Below are 14,163 nucleotides of genomic sequence, written 5' to 3'. Positions count from 1 at the left end.
TTGAGCCTGTGCTCTAGAGCCCAGGAACCACATCAAAGACCCAACACAGCCAAAAGTAAAATTTTTTAAATTCACCCGTTTTACAGCCCAGCTCAAAGCTCACCTCCTCGATGAAGCCTCTGGGATTTCCCCTCTCCATCCTCCACTTTCCCACGCCAGTGACTTCCCTCCCCTCACTTGCCCCGAGCCCTTCCCAGGTGCCGCTAACTTGGATCTGATGTTTCCAGGCATCAGGCAGATGAGTCCCCATCCACCCAGCTTCCCAGCCCCAATCAGTCAACACATTTTGAGCCTCTATAAGGTGCTGAGATGGAGAAGGCAATGGCAAGCCACTCCAGTACTCTTGCCTAGAAAATCCCATGGATGGAGGAGCCTGGTAGGCTGCAGTCCGTAGGGTCGCTAAGGGTCGGACACGACTGAGTGACTTCACTTTCACTTTTCATTTTCACACATTGGAGAAGGAAATGGCAACCCACTCCAGTGTTCTTGCCTGGAGAATCCCAGGGATGGGGGAGCCTGGTGGGTTTCCGTCTATGGGGTCACACAGAGTCGGACACGACTGAAGTGACTTAGCAGCAGCAGCAAGGTTCTGAGGAGCTTTCCCAAAAGCCTTTGAGGTTGGCATTATGTCCCCTTTGGGCTTCCCAGGTGGCTCAGTGGTAGAGAATCCACCTGCCAATGCAGGAGATGAAAGAGACTTGGATTTGATCCCTGGGTTGGGAAGATCCCCTGGAGAAGGGAATGGCTACCCACTCCAGTATTCTTGCCTGGAGAATCCCATGGACAGGGGAGAATGGCAGGCTACAGTCCATGGGGTCACAAAGAGTCAAACACAACTGAACACGAACACATGCTTATGCCCTTTTACAGAGGAGCAACTGGGATCTAGCCCAGAGAGGCCATGTGACTTACCCAAGGTTGCACAGCTGCTAAGCGGTGTTGCAGGGGCTAGGAGCAGGCAACAACTCCCGCTTAAGGGACACTTCGTTTAGGCCATGCCCAGCTAAGCAATGCACATGCCTGGTCTTATGTACATCAGCCACCCTACAGGGCTGGCACGACTATTATCCTCATTTTACAGATGAGGAAACTGAGACCTAACACCCAGCTCAGAAGTGATAGAGCCTCAAGCCAGAGTCCAAGAGGCTCCCAGTCATGTCCTCCACCTCTCAGAGAGCAAGGTGAGGAGCCCCCACCCTACCTGCAAGGGGCCTGGCCAAGCAGGCCCAGCAAATTCACAGGAACTGCTTGGAAACTGCCCTATAACCCTCCATGTCTTCTCTTGAACCTGCTTATCTCCTGCACTTTATTGATTTGGCTTTCTTGCCAACCCACCTGGGCGGGAACAGCCCTTTGGGGACAACAACTGCCAAATACCTGGGAAACTGCATCCTCTGCCCAGCCTTGGTGGCATCTGAGAAGTGACACAGAGCCCCACCGCCCTCTGGCCCCTCCCTGGGAGGCCCCAGCGGACAGGAAGGAAAGGTTTCACTTCCCCCTTCATTTGAACATTTATTCAACAAACACTGATTGAGCACCTCCTGTGTACCAGGCACTGGGGAGGCAGCAGTGAGCAAGTCAAAGAGATCTCTGTGCCCCCTGGAGCAGACCACCCAGGAGGCGGAAACAGGCAGTGAAGAAAATAAGTACAGAAATTTCAGAGTGAGTCGAAAATGCTGAGTGCAGGAGAAAATATAAATAGAGCTGAGGAAGGGGACCCAGCTGGCCAATTCAGCTGCAGGTTAATCAAGGAGATCAAGGAAGGTGGTGCTGAGAAGGGACATGTGAACGAAGAGGGAAGGAAGCAAGGGAGAAATAGACTCTGGATTAGAGTATTTCAGGAAGAAGGAACAGCTGGTGCAAAGGCCCTGGGGCTCATTAGAGGAACTGCAAGTGCTGGAGTGGCTGGGGAGGACCCAGGAAGGGTGAGAGCTGAGAGGAGTAGTGTAACAGAACCAACAGGGTCCTGGGAGGCCACTGGGGGCACTTGAACTTTTCTCAGGGGGGAGTGGGGAGCCCTGGGAGGACTGCAAGGAAAGAAGGACCATGTCATGACCTAGGTTTTTATTTTTATTTTATTTTTTTAGTTTTATTTTCAGTTGTCCTGAGTCTTCATTGCTGCGCTCTGGCTTTCTCTAGCTGTGGCTACTCTCTAGCTGTGGTGCAGGGGTTTCTCATTGCAGTGGCTTCTCTTACTGCAGAGCACAGGCTCTAGGCACGAGAGTTTCAGTCATTGCAGCTCAGTAGTTGCAGCTTGGGGAGCGGGGGAGGGTCCTAGAGCTTGCAGGCTTCAGCAGTTGGGGCACAGGGGCTCAGTTGCTGCATGACATGTGGGGATCTTCCTGGACCAGGGATCGAACCTGTGTCCCCTGCATTGGCAAGCAGATTCTTATCCACTGGGCCACCAGGGAAGTCCATGACCTAGGTGTTAATAGGGTCAACCCCAGACTGCTGCTTGGAGAATATTCTAGATCAGTCTGCTGCTGCTGCTAAGTCGCTTCAGTCGTGTCTGACTATGTACGACCCCATAGACGGCAGCCCACCAGGCTCCCCCGTCCCTGGGATTCTCCAGGCAAGAACACTGGAGTGGGTTGCCATTTCCTTCTCCAACGCATGAAAGTGAAAAGTGAAAGTGAAGTCGCTCAGTCGTGTCCGGCTCTTAGCAACCCCACAGACTGCAGCCTACCAGGGTCCTCCATCCATGGGATTTTCCAGGAAAGAGTACTGGAGTGGGGTGCCATTGCCTTTTCCACTGGATCAGTCTGCTGCTGCTAAGTCACTTCAGTCATGTCCGACTCTGTGTGACCCCATAGACGGAAGCCCACCAGGCTCCCCCGTCCCTGGGATTCTCCAGGCAAGAACACTCGAGTGGGTTGCCATTTCCTTCTCCAGATCAGTCTAAGAGTGGCCAAAACCCAGCTCACCAATCTGACGAAGCCCCACAGCTTTGCCCCAAGGGCTACATACATACACACAGGCACATGTAAATATGCATAAGTGCACACATGTGCCCCTGCTTACACACACACACACACAGACCCTGGGGCTGGACAGACCTAGGCTCCATCCCTGACTCCAAAACCAACTTGCCCCGTGACCAAGAGGAAGTGACCTCCCATCTTTGAGCCTCAGTTTCCCCTGCTGGTAAATGGGAGTTCAGAACCTTCTTCCCGAATTACCCATGGGCAAACTGTGCGGTTTGCCAAGAGGAGGGGTGTCACGTGACTGGCCCCCAGCAGCACTGCACAGTGACCTTTTCTCCTTGAGCTGCCGTGGGATGGGGAGTGAACCGGTTACCTTGGTGTCTGACCTCGGGGAGCTGGAGGTGCCTCCCGGTCCCTGGAGTTTCTGGGCAAGGTTGTCCCAGGCTGGGCAGGGGGCTGCAGGTACCACCTGAGGGAGCACCCAGCCTCTGGGTGGAAGCCCTATGAACAGCCCACCACAGGGTCCAGCCAAGGGTCGGGAACCTCCAGGTTCACACATCCACCTTGGAAGCTTCTAGGTCGTGACAAGGTAATCGTGAGAAACACCTGGAAGACGTGTTCTGAAGGTTGAGCCTATGCTTCCTGCCCTGCGTTATTATTTCACAGACACTCATCATCACCAACGTCCGTCTTTATCTTCGCCTTCATCACCTTCATCCCCATCTCAGCATCATCTTCTTCATTCTCATCCTCTTTCTGATCTTCCTTATCCTCATCTCAGCTTCATCATCATCACCGCCGTTACCAACTTCAGCCTCATCTTCATCAATTTCTTCACCCTCAACATCATCCTCATCTTCTGCATCCTCACCCTCATTTCTTCATCACTAGTCTTCACAAAGCGTCGCCTCTGCATCAGACCCTGTGCTAAGCCTGTCGTCACGGTCCATCTCATTTCACCCTCTTGTAAGGCTGCTGCTGCTAAGTCGCCGCAGTCGTGTCCGACTCTGTGCGACCCCATAGACAGCAGCCGACCAGGCTCCGCCGTCCCTGGGATTCTCCAGGCAAGAACACTGGAGTGGGTTGCCATTTCCTTCTCCAGTGTGTGAAAGTGAAGTCGCTCAGCCGTGTCTGACTAGTAGCGACCCCATGGACTGCAGCCCACCAGGCTCCTCTGTCTATGCGATCTTCTAGGCAAGAGTACTGGAGTGGCTTGCCATTGCCTTCTCCGTCTTGTAAGGCGGGTACTATGATCTGCATGCTTTCCAGATGGGGAACCTGAGGCCCAGACAGATTAAGAGCCTTGTCCACAGTTGCAGATCTGGGGGGAAGAACTGGGGTTGATTCCCACTGTTATAGGCCTCCTCAAGTGCCCTGACCTTGACCCCAGCCCAGAGGGGAAACCCCAATCAAGGCCTGGGCCCCATTGGCAGGCTTTGCACGCAGTCCCTGACCTTGCTAGAGTTACCAGCCTCGTCTGCATCTGCACTAATGCCCCACCTCTCCCACAGAAACTTCCCCTTTCCCCAGGTCAGGGAGGGTCAGCCCTGCTTCCCAGGGTGGGCAACTGAGTCAGGGAGAAGCCGACGTATGCACAATAGTCAAACCCAGGTCCTCTCCCTACACGGTGCCCGTGGGGGGCTGTTGAGAGTGGGGATGTGTTACCGTCCAAGGAGCCTGTCCCCCTCCATCACAGACTCCAGGGACCCTCTAAAACCACTCCCACCCCCTTGAGTTCCCCAATGGCTCTCAACATTCCCCCTGGGTCCCCCCAAGTGAGAAAGATGCCCTGGGGGTCTCAAATAACCTCAGATCACAGGCAAGAAAGCTCGATTCTCATTTTTTATATTCCCTTCTGGTCCGTCAGGGGGAGGCAAAGAGAAACCCTCCATCCGGTGCTCATCTCCCTTTAACAACCTTTAGAACATCTGCCGATTTCCCCTTTAGGTAAAAGTAAGAACCCCCGTCCCCTCCGCGCACCACCACCCCGTCCATCCCGTCTTCAACAGGCAACCTCTGGAGCCAGGACTGTTCTGTCTTCACTGTACTTGTTTACAGCTGCCCGCTACTTTCGGCAAGCCAGGCGGGTGTGCTGCTTGCACTAATAGTGTGAAATGTCCCTTTGGATTAAAATGAGCTTTTCAAAGTGTTGGGTTTGAAATCAATTTGTTGACCATAATGAGATATCCCCTTGCGCCTGTCAGAACGGCCATCAGCAAAAAGATAAGAGATGACAAATGTGGAGACGCACGTGGAGGAAAGGGAACCTTTGTGTACTCTTGGTGGGAAGGTAATTGGGTGCAGCCACTGTGGAGAACAGCATGGAAGTTCCTCAAAACAATTAAAAAATAGAACTACCATATGATCCGGCAGTTCCACTCCTGGGCATACACCTGAAGGAAATGAAATCATCGTGTCAGAGAGAGTTCTTCACCCCTATGGTCCCTGCACCATTAGTCACAATGTTCAAGATGCGGAAACAATCTAAGCGTCTTGTCAATGGATGAGGAAAGAAGATGCATATATATATATACACAATAGAATGTTATTCAGCCACCAAAAGGAAGGAAATCCTGCCACAGCATGAGATGGGATGGATGGACTTTGAGGGCAAAAAGCAAATAAGTCAAAGACAAATAGCAGACAACCTCATTTATTTTAATTAACTGATTAATTTTTGGCTGTGCCAGGTCTTTCTTGCCACCTGCAGGCTCAGTAGTTTCAGGGCACAGGCTTAGTTGCCCCCGAGGCACATGGGATCTTAGTTCCCTGACCAAGGAGCGAACCCGTGTCCCCTGCATTGGAAGGTAGATACTTGGACCACCAGGAAAATCCCCTGGACTATCTCATTTATATGTGGAATCAAAACAAACGAACTCATAGAAACAGACATTAGATTTGTGGCTACCAGACGGAAAAAGGGAGACCAGCTCTGGCTCAGCCTAGGAGGATGGGCGTGGGGCTGTGTCAACCTCGGGAGGATGGAGGGGAAGACGGAGGGGAGGCAGGTGAGCACGGAGGAGGAGCCCCGCCTCCTGGTGGAACAGCGGGCGGCATGGAGGTGGACCGGCGACAACAAGGAGAGCCTGAGCCTGTGCCCACCCCTGGTGCCCACAGCCTGTGAAGGGCCCTGCAGAAACCCCAAAAGTTTTCACAAGCCCAGGTCCTAAGAAGGCCAGAATCCAGGTAGAGGATTGAAGGTCTGTGAGTCCACTTAGGCCGCAGTGGCCGGCATCTGTTGAGACATAAGACGCAGAATGCAGCCAGGGTGAGGTCTCACTCGGCTCAGTGAAGGGTCACTGGCAAACCCAGGATGGTCCGTGCTCCACCCGCACGGCCTCGGCACAGGGTGGCCCAGGCTGGGGGCAGCGGTGATGGGCCGACTTTGCCCACTTCTCTGAAGGAAGCCTCCGGGCAGCCTGTTCCTAGAAGGAAGGGCCTCACCCAGTGTTTACCTGCTGGCACTGGTGCCAGTGGCCAGGCGTGTCCTGCCACGTGTCCCCTTCCTGGGAGGAAGGGAGTGGTCAGGGGGCCTCGGGCCGGGCTCCTGTGAGTCTGCCCGCCCGCTGGCACCCAGCAGGTGGACAAAGCAGGAGATGCAGCCTCCACCGTCCCCTTCCCCTGCCAGCCCCGCCCCAGGCAGGCCTCCTATCCCCTCCCTGTGCCTCGGTTTCCTCATCTGACTCATGGACACAGTAACACTTCCTTCCTGGGATTGTGAAAATTAAAGGAAACCATGTGTAGGCTTGCGGGGTTGTTTCAAGGAGCCTGGACTTCATCATGAGCGCACTGTGGGGAGCCCCGGTGGAATCTTCAGGGGAATAAAATCTACTAAATACAACACATTTGAAAATATGTATTGATGGTGACTCAGAAGGGAAGCATCCACCTGCCAATGCAGGAGAGGCAGGTTCAGTTCCTGAGTTGGGAAGATCCCTTGGAGAAGGAAATGGCAACCCACACCAGTATTCTTGCCTGGGAGATCCCATGGACAGAGGAGCCTGGTGGGCTACAGTCCAGGGGGTCACAAATAGTCAGACGCGACTTAACAACTAAACAGCAACAACAACCGATAAGCTCAGAAGAAAAGCAAATCTTAGAGGCCAGCAATAAAGAGGGAATCCCAGGTGCCCAAAGGTGGACGCTGGGACCTCCTGCCCACCTGGGGTCGGAGGACGTGACCTTGCGACAGAACCAGGGCGGGGCGGGGATGGAGAACCCTCACGACTCAGGACCCTGGAAAGCAACCCCCTCCAAAAGAGGGGGCGGCAGTCTGCCCACCCACCCAGGGATGCAGCACAAGGCGAGGGAAGGGGCTGAAGCATCAGTGAGAGCTTGAGAGTCTGAGACTGGGAGGGTGGGAGTGGGGCAGGTGGGTCGGCGATCTGAAACGATGCTCCCCCCAGGTGGCTGCAGTCTCAAACCAAACCATCCTATGAAAATCCGTCTGCAGCATCAGCCAGAGCTGCCTCAACAGGCCTCTGGGGAAGGTGGGACACCTGCCCAAAGAGGTACAAGCCGGCTCGTAGTACTGAGGATGAGCTCATGGTGAACCTTGGAAACCAGCAGAGGAATCCCACCTGGTGGGAGAAGCCTCACCTGAGTGGTCCTTACCCACAGAGCCATCAGCAGTGCTACCAGCCCCCGCCGATGTCAGGACCGCCGCCAAACCCCCTGCTCCTTCACACTCCCAAACCTGTGAGACCACACTTCCCATCAGTGCCCCGGTGGGAGCCTGGGGTTCGTGTGGAGGAATTCCAGGGGGTGGGGTAGGGCTGAGTGTCTCCCCTGGGTCCACAAGGTGAGGACAGAGAGGGCCCTGTGCAGTGGGGAGACCACGGGGCACTGAAGCCCCCAGAAGTCCTCCCAGAACTGGAGGCAGCTGCAGGCCTCCTGCAGGGACCCAATGCAGGCATGGGGAGCTTGCAGAGCCTCCAGGGACAGTGGCCTCTGGGAGGCAAGTCTCCAAGATGCAGGGATGTGATGGATGATGAGACGGATGCAGGGACCCAGGGGACCAACCAGGTCCCTGCCGTCACTCATCACAGTCCCGGAGTGAGGCCGACAATTCAGGGTGTGTGGGGTGCCCTGGGGCTGGGACAGGAGTACAGAGGAGGGTTCCCCAACCCAGTGGCAGAGGCAGGCTTGAGAGGGACAGTGACTTTTTTTTTCTGGAGACGGTGGCAGGCCTGGATTCGAATCCTGACTCCACACAGCGGTACTGAGTTTTCCTGTGCCTCAGTTTTCCCCTCTGTGTGATGGGGGTAACAATAGTCCTCCTCTCAGGACCCTGGGAGGATTGTTGGCTATAATACACTTGGCTGGGCAGCTGCTGGGAGGCCAGGCCCACAGAAGAATGGCTGGGCTTATTACTAATGAATGAAGATGAGTCACCCAAATGGGCCACCGTCATCGATCTGATGCAATGAATGGGCAGATGAGAGAAATGAATCAGTGAATGAAAAGTTATGTACTGGCTTACAGGGAGGGGATCTTAACCCTGAGCAGGGGAGGAGAGGCCCACCCTGAGTCAGAACTGGGCCAGAGGTCAGGTGATGGCTCTCTATGGCACTGGGGGCACACTCGTGACACCCCACTTAATCACTCCCCAACGATAACATGCAAAGGACCTTAGCAGTGTTCCCCTGAGTCACTTTCCCTGCAGGCCAGCAATTCAGTGTCTTCCCTCCCCCCAACCCCTCCCCTCTGGGGCTTGGGAGACACTGAATCAGGGCTTTTGGGACACTGGGGAAGGATGAAAATTTAGAATCAGCAAGGAGTGTCCAAGGAAGTCAGAGGCTGGCCCCTCCCTGGACCAGGGGGCCCCGCCCAAGACTGCAGAGCTTGGAGATCCCTGTGGTGGGACCCAGTGGTCTTTCTGCCCCACCTCTGCTCTGGGCTGAGCCTTTGGGTGCTGAGGTCACACCCCCGTCCCAAGAAGCCCCATCCACCAGAAGAAATAATAGTAATGGCCATGAAAGATTTATGGAGCCAGGCATGGTGCCAAGGGCTGCCATTCACTTCCTCGTCCGGTTCTACCTACGGGGGTAGAAACGATGGAGACCTCGATCGGCCACTGATTTTTCAACCGCAGAAACAACAGTTCTGGGTGTCCTTCAGCTAGTGGTCTCAATAGCTCCATTTTGCAGAAAACTAGGCTCAGGCTGGCCGAGCAGCCTGGAGAGGTGGATGGGAGTTGGGAGACACTCAGGAGGGCTTGGGGAGGAGGGGCAGGAATAAGGAGGTCTGGGTTGACTCAGGGGACAGTGGGCTGCCCCTAGCCATCCCCGCCGGGGAATTTGGTGCTGGGGATTTGAGCAACTGGAGTCAGACTGGGGCTTTCTGGCCCTCCCGCTGGGGCTCCCTCGGGAGTGCAGTGCTCATGCCTCCATCCAACTGTCCCCCACCCCAGGGGCGACCCTCCCCGAAGCAGTCCACAGAGCCTCCCTGGGGCCTTGATTTGCCTGAGAACAGGGGACGAAGGCAGAGGAGAGTGGGGTCCCCCAGCGAAGAATGGGGCCCAGCCCACCAGGCATGGTGCCACCTCATCTGTGAAGAGAGCTCCCATGTCTTAGGAAAGGGGCACTGCCACTGATGGGCGTCTGAAGGCCCCATATCAAGGGCAAGTGGCAGTGACTTACAGGGAGGCTCAGGGGCCCTAGAGGTGGGGTGGGACGGACAGGGGGAGGCACATGGGTGTCCAGGCTGCCTCCTCTGCCACCCTCATTGTCAAACCTGTCAGCCTTTGAGACCAGCTCAGATATCCTCTCTGCCAGGAAGCCTCCCCGGATATCCCCACCAGGCAGGTAGCCTTTCTTGGCCCTTCTCTGGATTCCTCATAGGAGACTTAGTGCTTCCAGCCTCTTTCCCTCAACCCTGACCTCTCTGAGAGCCATGGACACAGCCATGTGCGGTTCATTTCTATAATCTCAGCCCCTCCCATGGGGATCTGCTGCAGAGCGAAGCTTGGTGGGCTCATGGCCACCTGGAATTGTACTTCTTCGCCCACCCAGCCTTTTTCATATCTTGTCTCGTGTAGTCCTCACCACCACCCTAAGGGGCAGCTACCACGGTTTATTCCCATTTTACAGATGCAGAGATTGAGCCCAAAGGAAACTAAGGCGTGCTCCCTGGGTCACACAGCCACCAAGAGAGAGAGCCAGGATCCAGACCTGGGTTGGGCTGTGACTTCAGGGTGTCCCAGAGGGGGCTGACCTTCCTCCCTGCCGCGTCTTCAGAAAATGTTAGAATCTAGCTTCCTGTTCAATGGCTGCCATGAAGAAGCCCGAAGCGTAGCAACCAAGGGCAGACATGAGCTCTAGACTTGGAGCAACGTACTGTCTATGATGCCCTCCCTCAGTTTCTCCTCTTTGCCAACCGTGAGAGGAAGACATGTGCATCCCCATTGTACAGATGGGGAGACTGAGGCCCGGGGAGGGGGTGGGCCAGGGCTCCAAGGCTACCTGGCTCCAATAAGGATGAGACCCAGTGCAGTCCCTGACCTCTGGATTCTGAGTCCAGCACAGCACATGGAGTCACTGAACCCCGCCCAGCACCTGCTGAGGGGCATCTGAGAAATTGATTTCCAGCTCAAAGACCAGTTGGGCTTTTGGGAAAGGAGCTGGGGGAATTGGGAAGGGATGGGGAGGTGGGGGGTGGGGGGTAGATAGCAGACAGGCACACTTCCTGCTGGAAGAAAGTCTATCCGTCACTTCTGGGAACCACAGTGGCTTAGTGACAGCTTGGTGCACTTTGACCCCCGTGGAGCACCCAGCTGTCACCCTTGACGGCTCAGCTGGCCTGCTTGGAGTCTGCATGTCTGACATCCAGGTGTGCCTCTCCGGCCACCTGTCCTGCCACTTGTCTGACTGCTGGACAGGGTGCCCAGCTGGGGCTTCTGCCAGCTGTCTGGTGGATGGGGGAGCTGGAGTGGCCAGTCATCTGGCCGAACCCTGAGCCGGCATTGCGGGGGCCCAGCCCCTGCCGATGAAGCAATGTGAGTCCTGTTTCCTGTTACTGTGGCTATGCAAATGGGGGGAAATCAGGGCCTCTCCTGGAGCAGGCTTCCCGGAATAATGGCATCGATTGTCCCGAGAAACCTGGCCCCACTGGCGCCCCCACGGGAGGGGGAGGGTGTACGTGGCTAAGATCCCTTTCCGTCCTCCTGCAGCTGTTGAAGCGGGAGCCGGAGCCAGCGAGCTGGGCAGCCGCCCCGCTGGAAGAGCATCTTGAGCCCAGACCTGGGCAGATAGGTCACGTGACCCGCCCACCTGGCCCGGCCTGCCCCAAGAAGCCAGGCGGCAGCTTCCATTTCTCATCGCTGCGTCCTCACAGCTCATGGGAAGCGGGGAGCAGGAAGCAGAGGTGACCTTGCTCATTCTCAGTCCCTGTCCCAGAGGTGGTCACACCCAATCCCTTCTCTTTACACATGAGAAAATAAGCCTGGGCCAGGGACTGGCCCTCCCATTCACCCTCAAACCTCCTTTGCTTGCACCAGAAGCCCACTGGACCTCTGAATCCGTCTTCTGGTTTCTGCTGCCTCTTTAGCTTCCGGTCCCAGCCCAAACCTGGCTGCTCATCCCCCTGCTCCGTTCAGGCTTTCCAAGGGGTCCTTCTCAAGCTCACATCTGACCATTTCACTCCTCCACCCTGGCATCAAGCCCTCGTTCAAAGCCGGGCCCCAGGACTTCCCTCCTGGTCCAGTGGTTAAGAATCTGCTGCCAGTGCAGGGAACACGGGTTCGATCCCTGGCCCCGTGACGATCTCACTTGCCAAGGGGCAACTAAACCCACGTGTCACAACTACGGAAACCCACACACCCTAGAGCCTGGTCTCCGCAAGAGAAGCCACCACAATGAGAAGCCCACGCACGGCAACTAGAGTGTAGCCCCCACCCACCACAATCAGAGAAAGCCCGTGCACAACAGCAAAAACCCAGCACAACCAAAAATAAAAAGAAAGGAGAAGAAAAAGCCAGCCCCAAAGATGGCCCGTCATCAGGCCCCTCCACTCAGAGTGGCCTCATCCCTTGGCACACCTGTCTCACACACACACACCCTGGGGACTGCCAGAACTGCTCTGAGGTTCTTCTTGGGCCTCCGTGGCTTTGATCAAGCTGTCATGTCTTCCTGGGATGGCATTTCCTCCACCATTGCTTCTCTAGCTCCTAGTCATCCTTTAAGACAGTGTTGCCACCTCCAGGTAGCCTTCCCAGATACCCCCAGAAGGATCACCTGCCTCTTCTGGGCTCCCCGGACCCTCCACATTCCTCCATCACCACATGTGTCACACTGGGTTGTCATGTCCCTTTAGCTCCTGTTTTCCCCCCTGACTTGGGGGCAGGGTGGTCCTTATGGAGTGGGCACAGAGAAGGCAGGGAGACAAAGCATCCAGTCTACAGGATTGGTGAAGTACTGGATGTGGGGGGCTGTGGAGGGAGGTATCAAGGAGGAAGTGACAGGACATTGCACTTGTGCCTCTCCCAGAATGCTGAGGGTCACTGACACCCAAGCTTTGTTCACCTTTGAGTCCCCCACCTTCTGAACCCTCTTCCGACATCAGAAACCTCAATTCCCAGCCCTCCATAGGCCTTTGGGCAGGACACAGCCGGGCCTCCCAAGGGAGGAGCCCAAATACGCCACATCCACTTTCCCATCCTCCCTTGCAGCTGGGGCATGGTCATGTGACCTGGGCTCAGCCAATCAAAGGCACCCAGTCTGGAGCTTGAAAGAGCCTCTCGCAGTGGAAAGGAAGGATCCAGAAAGTCTTTCTGAGGGAGGCCTCAGCAGCATGGAGTTCCCTGGGCACCTTCGAAGGAGCGTGGGCACCGCCATGCTGGCTTGTGGCAGAAATGGAGTTGGGGTCTTGCTTCTTACCGCCTGCCTTCTTCATGTGGGCTTCCTACCCTCTTAGGCGTTCGGTGAACACCCCAGTATTTGTTCAGTATGTTCGTCTATTTAAATGAGCCACAGTTGGATTCTACTGTTCGTCATTAAGAAACCTGGAGACACTTGAGGGAGGCGGGGCACACCTGGAATCAACTGGAAGGAGTCATTGTTTCTGGAAAGACGGAAAGTGCATTCAGGTGCAGGAGCAGCTGACCAGGGTCAAGGTCAGGCTTCGGGGACATATAAGCGATGTTGAGGATGACCACTAACCTGGGTTTGGCGTGTGGGGCTCAAGCTGGAGGATGAGGTAGGCAGTGTTGTCAAGGATCAGATCCAAGACAGCCCGGAGTGCCAGGACAAGAGGCAGCGTGGAAAACTGTCATGCAGGCAGTGGGAACCAAGTGAGTGCTTTAGCTGGAGGTGTGCTGATCAGATCAGCGTTTTTAAAAACTTACCCTGCTGCTGGGGGGAAGCTGGCCCAGGGGTAGTCGTGGGCATGGTCTGGGTTTCTGAGCCTTTTCCAGGTGGGTGAGCAAACCCAGGATGTGGACACTGGAACTGTTAAGGACTCCATCTCTTCGTGGTTATTGAAGGGCTTCCTGGACCTTTTACCTCTTCCTCCTTTCCACAGACCTGAGTGGAACCTGCCTGACCTCCCACCCTCCCCAGGGAGCTTTGGGATATTGGAACGCCTCTCAGATCCACCAGCCCATCCTCCTTGCCTGAGTGTCCTGGGGGCTCCTGGAAGCAATGGGAAGGAGTATTCTAGAATGGACCATCCTGACTCTGAGCCTCCAGCCTAAGATTTAGCAGTAGCTGTTCCCCATCCCACATCCAGCGCTTTAGCAACCCTCCTGGCCGTGCATGTCCACCCTTCTCCATCTCTATAGCCACCACTCTGGTCCAGGAGCCCCTTCTCTCACCTGGACTGCCCATGGCTATAGCCTGGTTTTCTGGGCCCTACTCGTCCCCCAAGCATCCCCGATTCCCCTCCCAGCAGCTTGCACATCCTTTTTCCAAACCTGATCATACTGTTCCACTTGCCATTCTGCCTTGCCTGCTGTCAGGACATGGTCCTGCAAGGCCAGGTGGAGGACCTCTTGAGGGGACTCCCCGCCCAGCCCTCTCCACGCTCCTACCCACCTGCCTTCCCTGTGTGCAACTCTCCACGCTTCTGCCCACCCCCTGCCTTTCATACATGCTGATCCATTGGCCCTGTGGACTGGCTAATTGAAGTCAAGCAGGGGCTTCCCCCTTGGGCAGCCTGGCCCCCCGTCTCTCATGGCACTCATCCTACGTTCTTAGAGATGGGGCGCATTTCTCGCCTGTTTGCCATTAAGCGGGGTATCTGG

The sequence above is a fragment of the Moschus berezovskii genome, chromosome 27 (genome assembly GCF_049115385.1).
Source record: "Moschus berezovskii isolate FMDL1 chromosome 27, NW_MosBer_1.0, whole genome shotgun sequence".
NCBI lineage: Eukaryota > Metazoa > Chordata > Mammalia > Artiodactyla > Moschidae > Moschus > Moschus berezovskii.
Note: the sequence above shows the minus strand (reverse complement) of the source record.